The sequence below is a fragment of the Heterocephalus glaber genome, unplaced genomic scaffold, assembly GCF_053883595.1.
Source record: "Heterocephalus glaber isolate CG9 unplaced genomic scaffold, H.glaber_assembly_v1.0 deba00001068, whole genome shotgun sequence".
Classification (NCBI taxonomy): Eukaryota; Metazoa; Chordata; class Mammalia; order Rodentia; family Bathyergidae; genus Heterocephalus; species Heterocephalus glaber.
In genome coordinates this window covers 1,260,158-1,282,443 of record NW_028258188.1, presented here as the reverse complement: position 1 = coordinate 1,282,443, position 22,286 = coordinate 1,260,158, and the positions used below count along the sequence as shown (strand labels likewise).

General features: G+C 40.6%; 1 long non-coding RNA gene across 1 annotated transcript in view; it reads right to left on the bottom strand.

The window, feature by feature from the left end:
- Positions 1 to 63: 63 nt before the first annotated feature.
- LOC147828466 (uncharacterized) overlaps positions 64 to 22,286 on the bottom strand; it is a 98,733-nt gene continuing 76,510 nt past the window's right edge. Inside the window, exons 4-5 of the long non-coding RNA XR_015450773.1 lie at positions 11,314 to 11,399; positions 64 to 7,472 (exon numbers count right to left, since the gene is read on the bottom strand). This is a non-coding gene — a long non-coding RNA (uncharacterized LOC147828466). The remainder of the gene's footprint in view (positions 7,473 to 11,313; positions 11,400 to 22,286) is intronic.

Genomic DNA, 22,286 nt, shown 5'->3' with positions numbered 1-22,286 from the left:
ATATATATATATATTAATTGGTACATTTTAGGTATACATTTCCATTTGTCATTGGGTGTCTGTACCTGAACATGATGTATCTTAGTTCTTATTTTTTCCCCCATTACCTATGTGCCCTTCACCCCCACCACCCTTCCCTATTTACATAGACTTTGTTTCCATTTTTTTCTTTTGCATAATTTTTCCTTTCCCTTCTTCCCTTTCCCTTTCCCCTCCCGCCACCCCTACACCTTTGGAGCTTTTACTATTTCAAATTATCAATTATTCATTTTAATCATTTTCATCCTTATTTACACTTTCAGTTTCTCACACTAGAGAAACTATTTGGTATTTACACATGTGTGTCCTACTTATTTCACTTAAGAGTATGGCCTCAATATGCATCCATTTAGCTATAAATGACTCTAGTTTCTCATTCTTTATGGCTGAGTAGTACTCCATTTTATTAAAAAAGCCACATCTTTTTTATCCAGTTTCCAGTTGATGGGCACTTGGGCTGTTTCCAAACTTTAGCTATTACAAACTGTGCCGCTATAAACATAGGTGCACATATGTCACTGTGGTACGATTCTTTTAATTCTTTGGGGAAGATACCCAGTAGGGGGATAGCTGGGTCAAATGGGACCTCTAGTCCTAGTTCTATGAGGGATCTCCATTCGGATTTCCACAGTGGTTGCACCAGTCCACACTCCCACCAACAAAGGAGAAGGGTTCCTTTCTCTCCATACCCCAAGCAGCATTTGTTATTGGTTGATTTCTTGATAGCAGCCATTCTTTGTGGGGTGAGGTGGAATCTCAGTGTTGTTTTCATCTGCATCTCTTGAATGACCAGTGATGTTGAACAATTTTTCATATATTTATTTGCTGTTTTTACTTCTTTGTCTGAGAAATGTCTGTTCATTCAGATGCCCATTTTTGAATTGGGTCTTTGAATTTGGGGGGGTCTGATGTTTTTCAGTTCTTTATATATTCTAGATAGTAGACCTTTGTCTGAGGTACAGCTGCTAAAAATTTCTTCTCATATTGTAGGTTGTCTCTTAGCTCTGTTGGTAGTTTCTCTTGCCATGCAGAAGTTTTTTAATATGATGAGATCCCAGTTGTTGATTATTTGTGTTAGCTCCCTTGCTATTGAAGATTTGTTCATAAAGTCTTTTCCTATGCCAGTGTCATTGAGAGTTCTGCCTAACTTATTTTCCAGCAAGTTTAGAGTTTCTGTCTTGATATTTAGCTCTTTAATCCACTTCTATCTTAGTTTAGTGCAAGGTGACAGGTATGGGTCTAGTTTTAATCTTTGGCAGGTTGAAATCCAGTTTTTCCAACACCATTTATTGAACAGGCTATCTTTTCTCCAATGAGGGTGGTTGGCTCCTTTATCAAAGATGAGGTGGCTGAGCATGTCTGGAGTTGTTTCTGCATCTTCTAATCTATTCCACTGATCTTTGGGTCTGTTTCTTTGCCAGTACCATGCTGTTTTTATCACAGTAGCTTTGTAGTATAGTTTCAAGTTGGGGATTGTGATACCCCCAACCTTGTCTTTATTGCCTAGACTTGCTTTTGCTATTCTAGGTCTCTACTTGTTCCAAAAGAATTTTTGGATTGTTGTCTCAAGGTCCATGAAGTATGCTGCTGAAATTTCAATTGGAATTGCATTGAATCTATATAGAAGTTTTGTATGTGTGGCCATTTTCACTATATTGATTCTTCCTACCCAGGAGCAAGCGATGTCTTTCCATTTTCTTATATCCTCTTTGATCTCCTTTTTCAGAGTGCTGTACTTTTCAGTGTAGAGGTCTTTTGCTTCCTTTGTTAGGTTGATTCCTAGATATTTCACTTTCTGTATGCTATTGTAAAAGGAATGTTACACTAATTTCTCTCTCAGTGAGTCTGCTACTTGTGTATAAGAAGGCTATTGTATTTTGAGTGTTGACCTTATATCCAGCTACTCTACTGAATCTGTCTGTTAAGTCTAGAAGTCTTTTGGCTGAGTTTTTTGGGTCTTCTATGTAAAGTATCATATCATCAGCAAATAATGACAGTTTCACTTCTTCCTTTCCTATCTTTATTCCTTTTATTTCTTTCTCTTTTCTAATTGCTGTGGCTAGTGTTTCCAGAACTATATTGAACAGGAGTGGTGATAGTGGGCATCCTTGTCTTGTTCCTGATTTTAGCGTCAAAGTTTTCAGTTTTTGACCATTTAGTAAGATGTTGGCTGTTGATTTTTCATAGATAGCCTTAATCAGGTTGAGAGAAAGACCTTCTATTCCAAATTTCAGTAGAGTTTTTATCATGAATGGGTGTTGGATTTTGTCGAATGCCTTTTCTGCATCTATTGAGATGATCATATGGTTTTTGTCCTTGACTCTGTTAATATAGTGTATTACATTTATTGATTTATGAGTGTTGAACCATCCTTGCATTCCTGGGATAAATCTAACTTGGTCAGGGTGTATGATCTTCTTGATGATCCTCTGTGTTCTGTTTGCCAGTATCTTGTTGAGGATTTTTGCATCTATGTTCATTAGGGAGATTGGTCTGTAGTTCTCTTTTTGGGCTGGGTCTTTCCCTGGTTTGGGAATCAAAGTAACACTTGTTTCCAGGAATGAATTTGGAAGCCTTGCTGCCCTGTCAATTTCCTTAATGAGTTTAAAGAGTAATGGTGATACTTCTTTAAATCTTGTAGAGTTCAGCAGTGAAGCCATCAGGACCTGGGCTTTTCTTTGTTGATAAATTTTTTATTATATGTTCAATTTCACTCATTGTTATTGGGGTGTTTAGAATTTCTGTATCTTCTTCATTTAAGTTTGGCAATTCATATGTATCTAGGAATATGTCCATTTCTTCTGTGTTTTCCATTTTATTAGAGTACAGGTTCTCAAAGTAAGTACTGATGATCCTCTGGATTTCTGCTGGGTCTGTTGTGACTTCCCCTTTTTTGTTCTTAATTGCATGGATTTGAGCCTTTTCTTTCCTTTTTTTGATAAGGTTGGCTGAAGGTTTATCAATTTTATTTATTCTTTCAAAAAACCAACTCTTTGATTCATTAATTTTATGTATTGTTCTCTTAGTGTCCATTGCATTGATTTCTGCTCTGATCCTTATAATTTCCTCTCTTGTATGAGTTTTGGGCTTGTTGTGTTCTTCTTCTTTTTCTAGGAGCTTGAGGTTCTGCATTAGGTTATTTATCTGACTCCTCTCTGTTTTCCTAATATGGACATTCACTGCTATGAATTTCCCACATAGAACTGCTTTCCTTGTGTCCCAGAGATTCCTGTATGTTGTACTGGCATTATCATTTACTTGTACAAACTGTCTAATTTCTTCTTTAATTTCCTCTGTGACCCATTGGTTGTTCAGGAGGGTGTTATTCAATTTCCATGTGTTTGTGGGTGTTTTGTGGTTTCTTATGTTATTGATCTCCAATTTTATTGCACTATGGTCTTATAATATACAAGGGATAACTTCAATTCTTTTACATTTACTTAGATTTGCCCTATGAGCTAGCATGTGATCTATTTTGTAGAAAGGCCTGTGTGTAGCTGAAAAGAATGTGTATTCTGATTTTGTGGGGTGGAACACTCTGTAAACATCTATTACATCCATTTGTTCAATAGCTTGGTTCAGTTCTAGAATTTCATTGTTAATTTATTTTTTAGATGATCTATTTGTGATAGAGGGGTGTTGAGGTCCCCCACTACAATTATGTTATTGTTTATTTGGTTTTTATAGTTGGGGGCATTCGTATTTGGTGCATAAATATTTAAGATTGTCATCTCTTCCTCTTGGATTGTTCCCTTCACAAGGATGTAGTGACCATCTTTGTTTCTCTTAATTAGTTTTGGTTTGAAATCTACTTTGTCTGCAAATAAGATTGCTACGCCTGCTTTTTTCTGGGTTCCTGTCATGTGAAGAACTGACAATTTGTGGTAGTTATTAATCTATCACCTTTAACTGTGTGAATTAGATAAAAATGAAGGACCAAGTCAACATATGTTTATAGTGACTAACCTCTTCAATACAGCAACTTTACCCTTCAGGATGTGGAGTTTGAAGGAGTTGGGGAGGGAGGGATAGGTAGGTAGAAGGTAGGGGAAGGTTAGCAGTGAGGCCTGAGAACACAGGTGAGAGAAGGAAAGAGAAGAAAAGAAAAATAAAGAAATACGAATTAGGGCCAGAACAGAAACACAAAGGGAGATGAAGAACAATGTGGGACAGCAAGGAAATGAGGGAGAGAGAAAGAAAAGAGAAAAGAAAGAAAAAAAATTAAAAATAAGAGGAAAAAAATAGTGGTAATTTTGAAAATAACAAATAAAAGATAAAAGTGAAGGAACTCCTTCAGGGTATGTCTCTGCTATCACAATATACAACGTGGACAGCAGTGTGCAGTTATAAGTCAATGAGTCTCAGTAAGCCAGTCACAAACCCATGAGATTTAGGCAGATTTCTGGCTGCAAGTCCCAAGTTGAGCTCCCTGTCCTCCTGCAGGGTTGAACTGTGCAAGGTTCTACTGCAGGTTCCAGCTGTCTTTCCCCTGAAGATATTCCAGGTTCCGATGGGAGGTGATGATCCCTCCAACTTACAAAGTACAGTCATCTGCTGTGCCTTTATTGCAGAGATTCTCTTCACTTTTCCTGTGGGCTTCAGTTTTCATCAGGGAGCCTGGGAGAGGCCCTCTCTCTGTTGTTGACTTCTGCAGCTCAGGACAATGGCCTTTATGTCCCACTGCACCTCTGTAGAGTGGAACCAGGTAGCTGCACAGCCAAGAGGCCAGAGGCAGTGTGAGGGGGTTCTGTTGTTGCAGGTGCCCATGCAGCTCCACAGGAGGCTGGTGGGCATGCCTGGGGGATCCTCACCAGCTCCTGGTCACAAGTGGGCGTGGCCAGCTCCTGGTCACAAGTGAGTGTGGCCTGCCAGACAGAGCTGCCAGATGGTCTTAAAAGTAGGCCCCAGGATTGAGAAAAGACAGGACCCAATGGTACTCTTCTAGACAAACTGCTATTTGGTAGGAACATCACAGCTATTGCAGAGAGGTTGTGTTGAACTGTGAAAAAGTTTGCTTTGAGAATCAATCCAATTAAGTTAGAATTCCAGTTCGCCTACTTTCTAGCACTGAGAACTTGAGCAAGTTACTTCACTGCTGTATACCTCAGTTTTGCCATCTGCAAAAACAAAGACTTACTTACCTGCATTGGTCAGTTTTCTCCTCCCTGAGTCAAAATACCTGACACCCTCAACCGAAAGGAGAGATTTATTTGGCTTACAGTTTCAAAGGGTTCAGTCTGCCATCAGCTGGCTCCAAAGCAGAAATGGAATGGTAGAAGGGCTTGGCAAAGGAAGCTTCTCAACCTATGGAAGTGGGGAAGCAAAGAGAGAGAGAGTGCAAAGGGCTCTGACAAGAATATACCCTTCCAGGTCAAGCTCCCAGTGACCCACCTCCTCCAACTGGGCCCAACCTCCTAACAGCAGATTCAACTGTGCTTCCATGATCCAATCACCTTCTGAAAGTCCTGCTTCTGAGCACATGAGACTTTGAGGGGACATTTTAGATCTAAATCACAATAGTATCTACCTTTTAAGTATATTATAAGGATTTAATGAGGTATTTGTGAAAGCACTTGTTACAGAGCATGTGCTTTACAAATGTTCCTTCCCTTCTTTTGAATATGTTTACTAAGGAAAGTTGAGAGACAGAAAGGCCAGCCTTATCCCTTAGACAGATGCCAAATTGGAGGCTTCTAGATTTCATGGCCAAAAACAATCATAAGATCAGAGGATTAGATAAAGTTTCCTCTGCCCAGCTGCCAGTGTGACATAGTACTTTCTGTCAAATTCATAGCTAGTCTTCTTGGTCCATGAGCAGATTTAGGGGATCATACATCTATGCCAGGCTCTCAATATCCTGGTCTTATGACCAAAAGAAGGCTCAACAAGCTGGCTGAGGAAAAGTTTTTCTATATGAAGCTGATTAGTCCATAAAGTATTTTGAACTTTGCTCCTCCTGCCTTGAGCCTTCACAAATCTCGTTCTTCGGTCCTTCCTTATTTCCCACACTTCACTTGGATAACTTCTCCTCCTACAGGCTTCCACTTTAAATATTATTTCTGCAAAGAAAGTTCCAGAATATTAAATTAGTCTAGATACGTATACTTTGCCTCAGCACTTTGCACACCTACAAGTGATGAAACAAGTACACATTTCTAGTGACTCTTTCTCCTCTAGACTGGAAGCTCCCGAGGAAGAGACACTGCCTATTTTAGTTCATCTCTACAACCTGACCTCTTAACATAGTGCCAAGCACATAGATTGTATTCAAAATATTTGTTGACTAAGTAGATGACCTTGGCAATCCCTTTCATCCCTATAATTCAAGAGTCAAGAGTCACACGGGCAAACTGTCCCTCCATATCCTCAGTGGAAAGGTCACCATTAATCATGTAGAATCCAGTCTGGGAAAACTTTGGGACACTCTGAAATGTGATGTCTCCCTTCCTCCCTAGCCCATTTTCTTTCCTTTTAAGTACCATCCCTTTTGAGGTAGTGACAGAATCATGAGCAGCCATTTGGCGTCCACAATGGTAAATTGAAAGAATTAGCCAACAACTCTAATAGCTATGTTGGGTTCTGACAAAGGAGAGCAAGCCAGTAAGAATAGAGCACCATCCTTGTGTGGGCTTCAGAAAAAGGTCCTAAGTCCTAAGTGACAAAGACATAGTCTCTAACTTCTCCAGTCTGGCATATATAGTCAGAGGATAGCAGATATGTAGGAGAGGACTAGACTGAGGATTCAAGATAACTCCAGCTCTGACTGCCACAAGAAATGTGGTTTCTAAAGTTGAGAGGTCAAATGCTTCTCTCCTGCTGAGTGCCAAACAAAAGTTCTAGCATGAACAGGAACCATCTACCAGAGGCTGAGACTAAAACTGCTCTTCTATGCATTGGCTTAAAGATCAAATTCCATTCTGGTCAAATTTCCTTATTGCATGCATGCTCTTCTAATAAATGCACAGCCAAATGCAATTACATTTTAAGCACAGCACTCACTTGAAATATAGCATGAATTTCTAAACAAATTTTAATCACATTACAGAGAGGGCAGACATGCTTAGCAATCTGAAATTCCACTAAGGTGAGAGAAGTCTTTCCTTATTGTTTAGAAGAGTACCCAATTCATTGGCTCTGCCCTGCCAATCCCCTGTTCACTCTCTGCTTTCATGTATGCACTTATTCTTGCACGTTAAGTAGATGTGTTTGTCAGTTATGCATTTCTCCCCTGGTTACCTGTTCACTTGGTTAAACACTTGCCTTCTATGTCTGAGCAGCCTCTTGGTGGTTTCATTCTGGCACCTCTCTGTGAGCACAGGCTTGGCCTTGGATTCCTTCCATGGAGGGGTTTGTCCCAGCCTTACCTCTGCTCAGATAGTAAAGGCTCTTTGAGAATGAAAGCTCAGGGAATCATAAGCCAAACCAAATGAGTGCTGGAATAAAGATGTGACAGTGAGTCCGGGCTCCATCAGAATTTAGGCATAATTCTTTTCCCATCTGAACAGTGGATCTAAGTGACTCAGTGTCACCCTAGTCTGGAAAACTGGCACAGCCTTCACAGGCCATCATCACCAGAGATATATATTCCTGTCATAGGTGGCTAGGGCTCCCTGTAATACCCAGACTGTTGGGAGCAATGCTACATAATTCTAGGGAAAAATCATTTGAGTAGGCCTAGTTCTCCTGCCTACAGCCCAGCTAGGACATTCCAGACATAATTGCATCTTGGCCTCTGGTCACAACTGAGACCTCAGTGATCCCCGGATGCTGTAATCTCCAGGACAAGACCACACCTGTGGGAGACGCCAGGGAGGAACCAAATCTTCATGTGCATAATTCTTCATTGTTCTTAGATTTCCACTGCCCCCCAGCCTTTTGTTACACCTTGTTTATCCCAATGTGAAGTACTGAACTCTATATTTCACTTGTTACATTTGTTTCCCCATGTACTGAATAAAAGGTGCTGCAAGCTAGGGGGGTTTTGTCTTTGCTGCCTAGAGCAGCACTGATCAGACCCAAAGCTCAGCTGCTTCTCAGTCTCATTTGTCTACCTTTCCTGTAATTCGCCATGTGCTGCCGTGGCTCACAGGAGACTAGGACTTACTGCAGAGGTTCTGGTAACGTCCCCTTCCCCTGTTCCCTACACCAGACCACTATCCAAGACCTTAGGATAGCACACCCAGGAGGCATCTGATAAGAGGGAAACCAGTTAGTTCTAGGGACTGCGACTGACTGGCCTCTGGAGTTCTTCTCAGTGGAATATCTATGTCATTGAACTCCACTTTGCCCCAAAAGGCTCAGGACAATCACTTAGGCAGAAAATCAGTCTGGGCTCCACAGACAGTCTGAATGGCATGCTCACTTCCTCTGCTGGCTCTATTTTGTCTATAGCTGTTTCTCTCTCCACTTTCCCTTCTCTCTCCTCCTCTCTGACTCTTGGGATCTCTGACTATATTTTTTGTCTCAAATTTCTTTCTTCCCCCCTTTCTTTTGTACTGGGGATTGAACTCAGGACCTTACGCTTGCAAGGCAGGTGCAGCACCACTGAGCTAAATCCCCGGCCCTCTTTCTCACCTCTTGTTGTCTCTTTTCTCTCCCTTTCTCCTCCTTCCTTCTCTCTTGAATCTCCATACCTCTCTCTATCTCTGTCTCCTTTCTCACTTTCTCATCTCTTTCTCTCTCTGTCTGTCTTTCCTCTCACTCTCGCTCATCACTGCTCACTCTTCATTCCCAGATATAGAAACACCTATTTTTTCTCTTTAGCCTCAGTCAGAATATGAGCCCAAGCCTACTTAACTCTTCTTCTAGGGTACGTTGAGGTCCAGGCCTCCAGCCCCTAGAGCTTGATTCATTAGAATATTCATGAACTGAATAATAACTTACTAGGGCTTCTAGCATCAGCTGGCAGAGTAGGAGATGGTGGACTAAATGGAGTAGACAAATGACCTTTAAAGTCCACCCATGATGCAGGATTCTGAGATTTTACAATTGTAACATACTTGAACCTGAAATGACCAGGCATTATTCAGTTCCGGACCTGATACATTAAGAGGAATAAACTAGAATATATCCAAAGGACAGTGAGTAGCATAGAGCAGGAACTGGAGACCATGTCACTGTCTCAAAACCAACATGAATTAAATGCCTACTGTGTGCCAGGCAGTGAAGTAAGCACAGGGAATGCAGCTTAATAAGGCACACCCTTTTGAATTTAAAGAGCTGTTGAGTGATCAAATACAGAAATATGAGTTTTATAATAATATTCATTGAGAACTTAGAATATGTCACACATTGTTCTAGACATTTTGCATATGTTGTCTGGTTTAATCTCCTATTTCACAGATGAGAAAATTGGTTGCCTTTGGTGACATTTTAGTACCATAAGGATTGATTGCAAGAGTTAGGGCTATCTACCCTCAAGAAGAGAACATTCAAATGAACATGAGTCTCTTCTCTTCAGATTCTGTCAGAGTCTATTGGATGATTTATATATAGAATCCACTCCCAGTTTGATCCCTAGAAGGCAGAGATAGAATCAAAGATTGGAAGCAAATTTGGACTTAATACAAACAAAAAAAAAACCTGTCTTAGAAATCAGAGTTGTCCATGACTACACAGGGTGCCTGGAAAGGGAGGAGGATGTCTAAGCAGAGACTGAATGACCACTTGGGAAAGGAGGAGAGAACAATGTTCCTAAAGGTCTCTTGTAGGTCTCAGGGCCTGTGCATCTCCATTTTGGGGGTGCCTACTGGCTTGGAGACCTATACATGACCCCTTTAAAGCCCTCTTGGTATTATTCATACTTCAGCTTCCAGAGATAAACATGCCCACCTCTGATACACAGGAAGCACCTGTGGCCTGATCATGTTCATCCTTCTTCATAGGTTTTCTAATTCTCCTGCTCTCCCTCCAAGGGGTTTTAGACCATATCTTGCAGAAAAATTCCACCAACAGCACCCCTTCCCCCACCCAGTTTCCTGCTCAGGCCAATCTTGTTGTGGAGCAAGGTGCTCAGAAGCCAGTTATGACTCTTGTCTAATACTTGAAGCTGGTACACACCATCCCACTCCTCAGCTGCAAGTCACTACAGGGCACTGGGACTCAAGCAGTGCTGCCATAGTTTAGGGAGGCTGAAGGCAAATATGCAGTGAAGAAAATTCCTGGCCAAGGTGATTTCCTACTGTAGCAGCAAACCAGAAAAGTCCCCTGCCTCAATATCCAGAATGCAGTGGTTGCTCGTGTTGATTGTTATGTTCCAAGAACTTAATGTACAAGAGAGTCCAAAAAGGTGCCCCATGCCAAGCAAATCATGTGATTGAGAATTTCGGGCTCTCCAAGAAGCTGAGTATGACCATCTAGTAAATAGTCTTGTCACTGTCAAAGCAATTGGTTGAGAGGTCCAGGACTCAAAGGTGACACACGAACTAGAGTAGTCTGTGGTTAGCTAGATAATTATGGTCTAAGAGGTTGGATGCCAGAACAAGAAAGCAAAGTGATCAAAGCTGAGAAAAACCCTAGGAGGCTACAACCTCCAGCTGGTTCCCTCAAAAGTCTACATGTTGAATCCATGTTCTGGCCTCACCTGCACCATTTCCCCTAGGACTTTTAGAAGGTCATGAGAAAGACTGAGTTGTTCCACACTCCACTGGAGCCCACTAGAAAAGACTGGAAGCTAGGACCTCAATAGGAGACAATTTTTCCTGGCCGTTAGGGTCAGAGAGAAAGAAGAATGTCCTTAAGCTAGAGAAAGAGTGTGTGACAGACAGTAAGGAGGAAGAACTAAACCTGACTTCTTTGATCTCTCTTGCCTTCAGCCTTCTAGTCAACTAGGCGGCACCATCTTCATACTCCCTGGCCTGTTTCTGCTGTCTAGTCTGGTTTGTTCCCACTCCTTCTCCTTATTTTTCTTTAATTGAATCGTATTCTATACCAGACACTGTAATGTTGTACAAGTTATCTCATTGAATATGCACACCTACCCCGTGAGTTTGGTACCATGATTATCCCCATTTTACAGCTGAAAAAAACAAGGCTTGAAGAGTTAGGTCAGTTGCCCAACATCACTCAGGACACAAGGTTAATAAGTGAAATGATGGAGCTCTAAAGCTAGGCTCATTCAACAAATTTAACAGTGGGTGCTAAAGTGCTTAGTCTTTTTCCCAGCAAAGGGCCCTGTGACTCTGGAAGAGGCTTGCTGAAGCTGAGTAGGAGTGGAGATGAAATCGCTGTAGGATGACCGTGTGTCCTGATATCTTACAAAATCCAGATGGTTACCTTGGGGCAGCACAATGGCTAGTATCTGCGGCTTCTTTCATCTGAGACAGAGACCAGAGTGGTGCCAGAAAGAAGTTATTGAATTCCTAAGGAGAAAAAGATACAAAGCTTCAGGTACTGATGTTGTCTACTTTAGGAGTTCACACAAAATCCTCCGGCCACCCCTAGGCAGAGGAGTTCAAAAAGTCCTAGATAAGACTGAGAGACTAGGGGAAATGGGGGAGGGAGGGAGGGGTTGTGGCAGCCAGTCAGGCTCCAGCTGCCACCTGGTGGTTAGCCTATGAGAGGCAAGCAGATGGGTCTAGGTCATAAACAAAATGAACTGGGCCCTGGCGCACAGCATTTTTTTCATTTACTCTTTCAACCATCTGTCTACCTATTAATTTATTGATTTCTTTATTCATTTAACAAAAGTTTATTGTACCAGACACAGCCTATACACTCGGAATATAGCAATGAACAAAACAAATTCCTCTTCTCATTGACCTCACACTGTGATGGTGGGAGACAGAAAAATAAATAGAGGCCTGGAGGTGTAGCTCAGTGGTAAAACATGTGCTCAGCATGTGCAAGGCACTGGGTCCAATCTTCCACACCAGAAAGATAAAACAAATAAGTGGATGACATTGTGTGTTGGATGGTGATGAAAGGGGGTGGGGGGAACAGAGGCTTTTACATTTTAAATAAAGTCATATTTAGAAGGTAGAATTTGAGAAAAGACTTGAAGGCCATAAGGGAGGCAGCCATGAAGATGTCTGTGGGAAGCTTGTTCCAGGATAGGAAAGTAGCCAGGGAAACACCTGAAGGTAGGAGCATGTGTAATGTGACCAAGCAGCAGTCAGGAAGTCAGTGAGGCTGAACAAGGAGCATGTACAAGAATAATAGGAGAGAAGAAACAGAGAAGTAGGCAGGGATTAGATCATGTTGAACTCTGGAGGCCTATTTTATATACTGAATGAGCAAGATGTGAAACATGGAGGATAACTTGCCCAGGATCACCCAATCTAGCAAGTGGCACTAGATATTTTGTCTCAGAATCTTTTCTCATGTGGTACTTATAGGGATAGAAAACATAGATGAATAAAATAAAAATGAGAACACAGAAGTAAACCTAGGCAGATTTACCCAACTGATTTTTGACAAAAGTACAAAAACAATTCAATAGAGGAAGCTATATAGTCTTTTCAATAAACAGTGCTATGGTAATTGTACCATCATAGACAAAAAAATAAACTTAGGCCTTAACCTCATACTTTGTATAAAAATGAGTTCAGCATGTACCATGAGCTTAAAGGTAAAATATATAACTTTCAAAAAAAATAGATAAACTGGAAACAACCTAGATATCCTTAATCAGTTGACTTGGCAGACAAATGATTACACATTTGTACCATGGAATATTACTCAGCAATAAAAGGGGACAAAGTGTGAATATCATCACCAAATTGGGTGAGTCATCAGGGAATTATGTTGTGTGAAAAAGCCACTCTCAGAATGTCACAAACTATACATCACATCCTTTAAATAAATTATACAGATAGAAAACAACAAATTTTGGTTGCCAGGGTAAGAGGTGAAGGGAAGAAGGTTGACAAATGTGGTTATAAAAGGACAACATGAGGAGTCTTTGTGATGTTTGGACAGTTCTATATCTTGCCTAGGGTTGGAAGTACATGAATCTATAAATGTAATAAAATTACACAGAACACACACATGCATTAACACACAAATGAGTGCATATGAAACCAGTAAAATCTGTATGAACTCTGTGGATTGTATCAATGTCAGTTGACTGGTCTTGCTGTTGTACTATAGAGATACAAGATGCCAATGTTGGCAGGAGGGTAAATGGTGCATAGGACTTCTCTGAAACTTCCTATGAAATATTTCAAAACAGCAATGTGAAACAAAAACAACTTAGAAGAAATTGTGAGAGATTCTAAACAAAAAACTTAGAAAATTAGAGACTCCCACCATGTCAGTTAAAACAAACAAAAAAACAGGGTTGGGAGTGTAGCTCAGTGGTAGAGCTATTATCTAGCATTTGAAGAACAGTAGGTTCCATCTCCAGCACCAAAAAAAGGACATAAAACAAACAAAAATCAACAGATTCACTAGCATTCATACCCAAAAAATCAGTTCCTCGATCAAAGCCACTTATGATCTGATCTTAATGAAGGGATATTCAAGATGTTACTTAGTTCATCACTCTTATTTTATAGATGGGGAAAATGAGTCACAGAGAGACAATATATTGTGTATCCAAGTTCACAGAGCAAAGGAAAACGGTGGAAATAAAATGCACTTGGTTCCCAGTTCCTATGAGGGTGATAAGGGGCTCAGGGTGGGGAGTGGGGGGAAACAAGGCCAGATGTCTCTATCTCATTAGACCTCTCTTCCTTAAACCCTATGTTATGAATTCGAGTATGTAAGGTACTTAGCCCTTAGCCCAGTGCCTGGTACATAATCAGTACTTTGTAAGTTGCCATAGTTTCCTTCCCTCCTTTGTTGAGAGAGGGACCTCTATGTACTCACACTTGGGAGGAACAGAAAATAAAAAGTGTAGCCACTGCAGGCAGCCACCTCATCTTCTAGCCCTCTCTGAGTTCTAGACTTCTACAGAGATTGAAGCTAGTGATGTCCTGGGGATAAGGTTGAGAGTGTAACCATGGAGATGACTAGGGTAAAGGAGTTGCTGTGGTGACAGTCTGAGGAGTAGGGGTGTGACTTGGAACAAAGGTTGGGGAGCATGGAGTTATTTCAATGGCAATGGGAAGAGGGCTCTCTCAGCCTCACTCGAGGGTTGGGGCAGGGAAATTGAAGAAATGAGGCCACTTATCTCCATGGTCACAGATGGGGAAGTGGTGGGGTCACCCAGGGATGAACTGGCACTGAAGCTTTCTATCTCTGATGCTGGAGGGCTGCTGGAAGTTCTCTTAAATTTTTAAATGTCCCTATTTAAAAAATTTTAAATGTCCCTCTATGTACCACATAAAGTCATCTTGTTACCGTGTAGTTCCTTTAGAAATGGCTCACCAAACAAAAGCATTCCAGGTCCTTCTTGTCTCAAACAAAGAATTGGATGAGACAAGCCAAAAAAGGTGCCAAAAGTTTATTTTAAATGAGGGGTGAAAGGGTAAGGGAAGAACTAGCTCTGCACAGCAAACTTAGGACAAACAGAAAGAGGAGCAGATAACAAGAACAAAAGTACACCCTGCAGTGGGCTATCCTGAGAAGTCAGGACAGCGAGCTCTTCATGATGTCTCTTTTATGCCGTCCATATCTCGTGGGAGCTCATGAGAAGTTCTACATACCAGGTCCTGAGAGTTTTCTGGCTCTGCCCTGGGATAGCATAATTGACAGGTCCTGCTTATTTCCTCAGCCAGCTTTGCCATGCTCTATCTCCTATATCAATGTCTCATGTCACCAGTATGCGCCCACAAATTGGGGAAAAACTGAGGGAGCTTTTCTCCAAGTGTGGAGAAGCTACTATAAATTCTTACTACAGATTCTTTTAGAACTGTTGTGGACAGCAATTGAGATGTTTATCTAAGCTCTTTGGAAGCAATTGCTCTACAAATAGGTGTTCAGTAGTCCCTACTTGCCTTTCATGATCTATGAGGGAAGGGATTTTTTTCTGCCCCATTTATTCCAGGCCTAGAACAATGTCTGGCACATAGCAGATATTTGATAAATGTATGTTGAATGAATTAATTCAACTACTTCTTTCTGCTTCTAATTGTAAATTCCAAAAATTTTGAAATGCTCAATTTTCTGCATATGTTGTAAACACTCAAGGCTCAGTTTAGGCATCATCTCCTGTGAGAGGCTTTCATGAACCCACTAGCCCATCATATGCTCTCAGTATCACTATAACAGCATTTGTCACACGACATTGAAATCACTTGTTTGTCTCTCTTAGTCACCTAGTAGTTCAAGGGCCTCAGGAGAAAAGACTATGCATATTTCTACCCTAGAAGCTTACCACAGTGCCTGGCGCACAAAAGGTCCTCAGTAAATATTTAATTGCCCCCTTGTTGCTTACAGCACAGCAGCCTGCTCATTCAATTTTCTTTCTACTTTCTACATATCTAGTACATGTTCATTTTCTCTTTTGTCCTTCACTAGGTCTATAATGTCCCCCACTTCTGCAGTAGCGTATAATGGTTAAGAGCATGGACTTTAGAATCAGATGTGGGTCCTCCAAACAGGGTTGAGTTCAAATCCTAGCTGAAGGTAACACTATAGGGCCAGCCACTTTGACCTTTCTAAGCCAGTTTCCTCATCTGTAAAACAGGAGTATAAAAGCACCTTTATCACATGGCACTTGTGAGGATTGAGAAAATGCATAAGAGTTATTTAGAATAGTCACCTAGTTGAAAGTGAACACTAAAAGGTTAGGTATTATTATTATTATGCAAAGTCAGTCATTCAACACTGACTCCTACCTAACAGGTGTCAAGTACTGAGCTGGGGGAAGCAAAGATGAAGGCCTTCTCCCTGTCCCCAAGAAGCTCTAATTTTAGTGAAAGACAGGTGGGGATAAAGTAATGGTATAGTACCATTATAGGGAAATGAAGAAAGTGCCATCAAATGTAAGAGTAGGGAGCAGCACCTGCAGGAGAAAGATCAATAAATGCTTCCCAGAGGAAGTAATTATTGAGCTAAGTTATTTGTAATGAAGAGAAATTTGCTAAGCAGACAAGGAAGAGGACATTCCAGGCAGATGGCACTCATATAAATGCTTGAAGGCCTAAAAAAACATGATAAATTTGGAGAACTAGTAGAGTTCTCTAAAAATGCAGCTTAAAATCCATGAAGGAACAAGAAAAGAATGTCTGCAGGCAGATCAAAAAGGATCTTGTAAATTGAGTCAGGGAATGTGACCTTTAACAGAATGCCTTTTAGGGCCAAAGTTACTCCCTTAATTCTTCTGATACTTTTTTCCTTTCTTGTGGTATTAGGGATTGAACACAAGGCCTTAACACTGAGATACATCCCTTGGCCTTTTTATGTTTTTTTGGTGGGGCATGGTTGAGACAGGATAAATCATTAAGCTGCCATGGTAGGACTCAAACTTGTGATTCTCCTACCTCAAACTCCTCAGTAGCTGAGATTACAGGCATGTACCACTGAATTTAGCTCTTCTAATACTTTTAAAATACATTAATACTTACTAAATTATTATTTGATTGTTTACTTGTCTCTTTCATTGAACTCTGGGCCCCTTAAGGGCTCAAAACCTATGTGGTGTTCTTCAATTTTCCTGTGCCTAGTTTTCAGGTAGAAGACACCAAATGTAGAAAGATAGAAGGAAGAGACTTCTCTAAGGTAACACAGCTACTCAGTAGCAGAGATAGTATCCAAATCCAAGTGTATAGGGTATTTTTGAGTGCTGTTTTACATTCTTCAGACTTGGATGAGGTGTAGGAATTGAAATATTTCATTTAATGCAGTCTTGGCTCTATTGCAATTTTTCCTTTCATGAACATCTTGTCACTATTCAGGGAGATTCAAATCTCAATGATACTTCATGAAGAGACTTTGGGCACTAAGAAGTAGGTAATATATAAATTTTGGTAAGTTGTAGTGTGCTCTTGATATTACATGAGCACAATTTGATTTCATCTACAGTGGTACCTTGGTACTCATTGTTAATGGTTCTGGAAGGCTCCACAAATACCAAAACAGACGAGCAGGAAACAAATTGTTTTGGCTGGAAAGGGTAGCAAGTCACAAGGCCATCAACATTGACAAGTTTTAGCTTGCACATCAAATGACAAGTTCTGGGACAAAAGTTTTTCATCGAAATGCACCAGGTACCAAATTCGATGGATTTCAAGGCAGTCAAGTGCCAAGGTATGACTGTAGTGCTATTGTTAGCGTTACACGTACAAATATTGTAATATTCCCCACTTAAGACAATACAATAATGGACCCTCTAAGACAGGCCAAAGAAAATCTAAACTGCCAATCCAAGATGACAAATCTGTCTTAAGATCAAATATAATGAATGGATACTCATCATTACTATCAGATAGTCACATCGGGAAATACTTGAAAGGTCATCTCTCATTTCTATAATCATCCATAGGTTAAATACTTTCTGTTTTTATCTGATACTCTAGTATCTCTCTATTCCAATTAAATCTAAATACTATTGCCCAGTTAATCTTAGCTGTGTGATCTTGAGCAAGTCGCCCAATTTCTCAGGGCCTTAGTTTTCTTATCTGCAAAGTTACTGGACTATGACCAGTTAGGATCAAAACCCTCCGAAGTACCTAGGGTGTCACTGAGCAGGTTGAGGAAAAGATGGACAACGGACTGAGTTGGCAGGCTACTGTGTATTCTTTTTAAACACATCAGTCATTTTGGAAATTATAGGCCTCTCTAAAATTTAGTTTAGTTTGGAAAAAGAGTTAATGTACTACCAAAAGTTTAAGTACCGTAATACTTCCATAATTTCTAAAGACCCTTCTATTTCCTCTAAACTAGGATTTTGAAAAATGTCTCATACACAAAAGAAATTTAATGTGATAAAGTGTTTATTCACAGAAATACAACTCATTTCTATTCCTTTTTTATCACATCTTTTTACAGTATTCTTGGTGTCCTTTCAAAGTAAGATGAAATGTAATGTTTAAATGACAATTCCAATATGTCATAGAGACTGTAAAAGTAATTAGCAACTCTCACAAAGACTATTTTGAAAGGCATAAAAAATGATTTACGAAGTTCAGAACTAAATTCAAATTCTACATATTTTTCCATTTAGATAACAGCAAAAACATGTCTTAATCCAAACAAATGCAAATAAGTTATCATTCATGTCACAATCACTGTTTTCAAGTCTCCTCCATAAATACTGTCTTTCCATTCATGGCCAAAGCTAACCTTTAAAGTTCAGTTTACCAGAGCCCGCTGCAGACAGGCAGGTCTGTGCACGCCCTACCGAGGTCCTGAGTCACGCAGAAGGCGTCGAATCACCCAGCTGCAGACAGGCAGGTCTGCTCACACCCTACCGAGGTCCTGAGTCACGCGGAAGACGCCGAATCAGCCCGCTGCAGACAGGCAGGTCTGTGCACGCCCTACCGAAGTCCTGCGTCACGCGGAAGACACCGAACCACCGCACTGCAGACAGGCAGCCACCTGATTCCACATTACCAAGGCACAGAGGACACCAGATCAACAGACCAAGGTACTGAGTCCCGCCGATCCCGGCCCAGAGGTAGGGGCTTCTGAGGCGTCGTCCCACTGCTCCTGGTCCAGAGGAAGGGGCTTCCCAGTCACCATCCCTCCAGCTGCTCCCAGCCCAGAGGAAAGGGCTTTTGGGCCACCTTCTGTCCCACTGCTCCTGGCCCGGAGGAAGGGGCTTCCAGGCCACCATCCCTCCCACTGCTCGCGGCCCAGAGGGAGGGGCTTCTGAGCCACCATCCCACGACTCCTGGTCCAGAGGAAGGGGTTTCCCGGCCACCATCCCTCCGGCTGCTCCCAGCCCACAAGAAAGGGCTTTTGGGTCACCATCCCTACCGCAGCTCCCGGCCCCTGGCCCACCTCACCCAGCTCAGAGGAGGTAATCCGTGCAGGCGCTAACAGTCCCCCGCCCCAGTCGAAATGAGAAAACACATAAATAAGTATCAAAACCAGACTTCCAGATCACCTACAGCAACCCCAAAGGGAAATGAGATGGAACCCTCTGATACTCAACCACCTGGACCCACTGAACTGGCAACAAAAGGGGATCTGGAAAAAATGAAATCAGAAATAATTTCTCAGATAACAGGAGAAATTGTGCCCTTAGTGCAAGACATGATTAATAAATCTAGAGAGGAGCTGAGGAACGTGATGGAATCCCAACATAAGAAACAAATGGAATCCATAAAACAGATGCAAATAGATTTCCAGGAGATGAAAAACTCCATTGAAAGTCTACACAGCAGAATGAGCCAGTGTGAGGACAGAATTTCAGATATAGAAGATAAGATTGCAATTAGTGACCAGGAAAAGAAAAATTACTTCAAAATTGTAAGGGAACATGAGAAATCAATCCAGCAGCTGCTAGATGATGCAAAAAAGAATAACATAAGACTGATTGGGCTCAATGAAGAAACAGGAGAGAGTGCAGATGACATAAAAAATCTCTTCACAGAAATAATGGCAGAAAAATTCCCAAGCAGGGGAAAAGAGCTTGATATACAGATAAGTGAGGCATATAGGACTCCAAATAGCCTTGATCAAAAAAAATCTACACATAGGCATATAATTGTTAAGATTCCAAAAACACAACAGAAGAACAAAGTTCTCCAAGCAGTCAGAGAAAAGAAACAAATCACATACAAAGGAAAGCCCATCAGAATCACAGCAGACTTCTCAACACAAACCATCACAGGCAAGAAGAGCTTGGAGTGACATAGTCCAAGCCCTAAAAGAAAACAGCCTCCAACCCAGATTGATGTACCCTGCAAAACTATCTTTCAAAATGGATGGAGAAATAAGATACTTTCATGACAAAGAGCACCTTAGGAACTTTGTGAATACCAAACCAGCACTCCAAAGACTTTTACACAATATCCTAGGAACAGACATTGAGGATCACAATCCCAGGAAGCAAAGCAGAATGAACCCATCTGGCATGACAAGAAATTAAATGTAAAGGGGGAGAACCCAACAAAAAGAAAAAGTCATGGCAATGACAAGTCAATATGTTTCAGTTATAACCATCAATGTTAATGGTCTCAATTCACCAATCAAAAGAAATAGACTGGCAGAATGGGTCAAGAAGCAAAATCCAACAATATGCTGCATACAAGAAACACACTTCATTCAAAAGGAAACTCATAGACTGAAAGTTAAAAGGTGGAAAACAATACTCCATGCAACAGGATGTAGCAGGAGTAGCTATCCTCTTGGCAGATCAAGTAGATTTCAAACCAACACTAATTAAGAGAGATGAAGAAGGACACTACATCCTTCTAAAGGGAAGAATCCAAGAGGAAGAGATGACAATCATAAATATCTATGCACCAAACACTAGTGCACCCAACTATATAAAACAAATACTAACGGACATGAAAAGCCATATATGCACTAATACAATTGTAGTGGGGGACCTCAACACCCCACTGTCACAAACAGATAGATCAACTAGACTAAAAATAAGTAATGAAATACTAGAACTCAATCGAACTCTTGAACAAATGAACTTAACAGATGTTTACAGAGTCTTCCACCCCACAAAATCAGAATACACATTCTTTTCAGCTGCACACCAGTCATTCTCCAAAATAGACCACATACTCACTCATAGAAGGTGTTTAAGTAAGTGCAAAGGAATTGAAGTTATCCCCTGTATATTATCAGACCATAGTGCCATGAAATTGGAGATCCATAGCAAAAGAAACTCAAAACATTTCATAAACACGTGGAAATTGAACAACACACTTCTGAATAACCAATGGGTCACAGAGAAAATTAAAGAAGAAATCAGACAGTTCCTTCAATTAAATGACAATGACAATACAACATATCGGAATCTATGGGACACAATGAAAGCAGTCTTATGAGGGAAATTCATAGCAGTGAATACACATATTAGGAAAACAGAATGAGCCCAATTAAACAACCTGATGCTGAACCTCAAGCTTCTAGAAAAAGAAGAGCAGGACAACCCCAAAGCTCATACAAGGGAGGAAATTATAAAGATCAGAGGAGAAATCAATGCAATGGAGACTAAGAGAATGATACAAAAAATCAATGAAGTCAAGAGTTGGTTCTTTGAAAGAATCAACAAAATTGATAAACCTTTAGTCAACCTTGTCAGAAAAAGGAAAAAAAAAGGCCCAAATCATGCAATTAGGAATGAAAAGGGTGAAACTACAACAGACCCAGCAGAAATCCAGAGGATCATCAATACCTACTTCCAGAACCTCTACTCCAATAAGATGGACAACACAGAAGAAATGGACAGATTCCTAGATACATATGAATTACCAAAGTTGAATGAAGAAGACCTAAAAATTCTGAACAACCCAATATCAACCAATGAAATTGAAAATGTAATTAAAAACTTATCAACTAAGAAAAGCCCGGGCCCTGATGGCTTCACTGCTGAATTCTACAAGACATTTAGAGAGGAAGTGCTGCCACTACTGTTTAAACTCTTCAACAAATTGAAATGGAAGCAATACTCCCAAATTCATTCCTGGAAGCAAGCATCACCTTGATCCCCAAATCAGAGAAAGACCCAACTGAAAAAGAGAACTATAGGCCAGTCTCACTAATGAACATAGATGCAAAAATCCTTAATAAGATAATGGCAAACAGAATGCAGAAGATCATACACCCTGATCAAGTGGGATTCATCCCAGGAAGGCAGGGATGGTTCAATATAGGCAAATCAATTAATGTAATACACTATATCAATAGAGCCAAGGACAAAAATCATATGATTATCTCCATAGATGCAGAAAAAGCATTTGACAAAATCCAACATGCATTTATCATAAAAACCCTACAAAAAATTGGAATAGATGGTCTCTACCTCAAACTGATAAAAGCCATCTATGAAAAACCTACAGCCAATATCATACTAAATGGTCAAAAACTGAAATCCTTCACACTCAAATCAGGAACAAGACAAGGATGTCTGCTATCACCACTCTTGTTCAATATAGTTCTGGAAACATTAGCCACGGCAATTAGGCAAGAGAAAGAAATAAAAGGAATAAAGATAGGAAATGAAGAAGTCAAATTGCCATTATTTGCAGATGACATGATACTCTATATAGAAGACCCCAAGAACTCCACCAAAAGTCTTCTAGACTTAATAACCAAATTCAGTCAAGTAGCTGGTTACAAGGTCAACACACAAAAATCAATAGCTTTCCTCTACACCAATGACAGACTCACTAAGGGAGAAATAGGGCAAATAATTCCTTTCACAATAGCATCCAAAAAACTGAAAGACCTAGGAA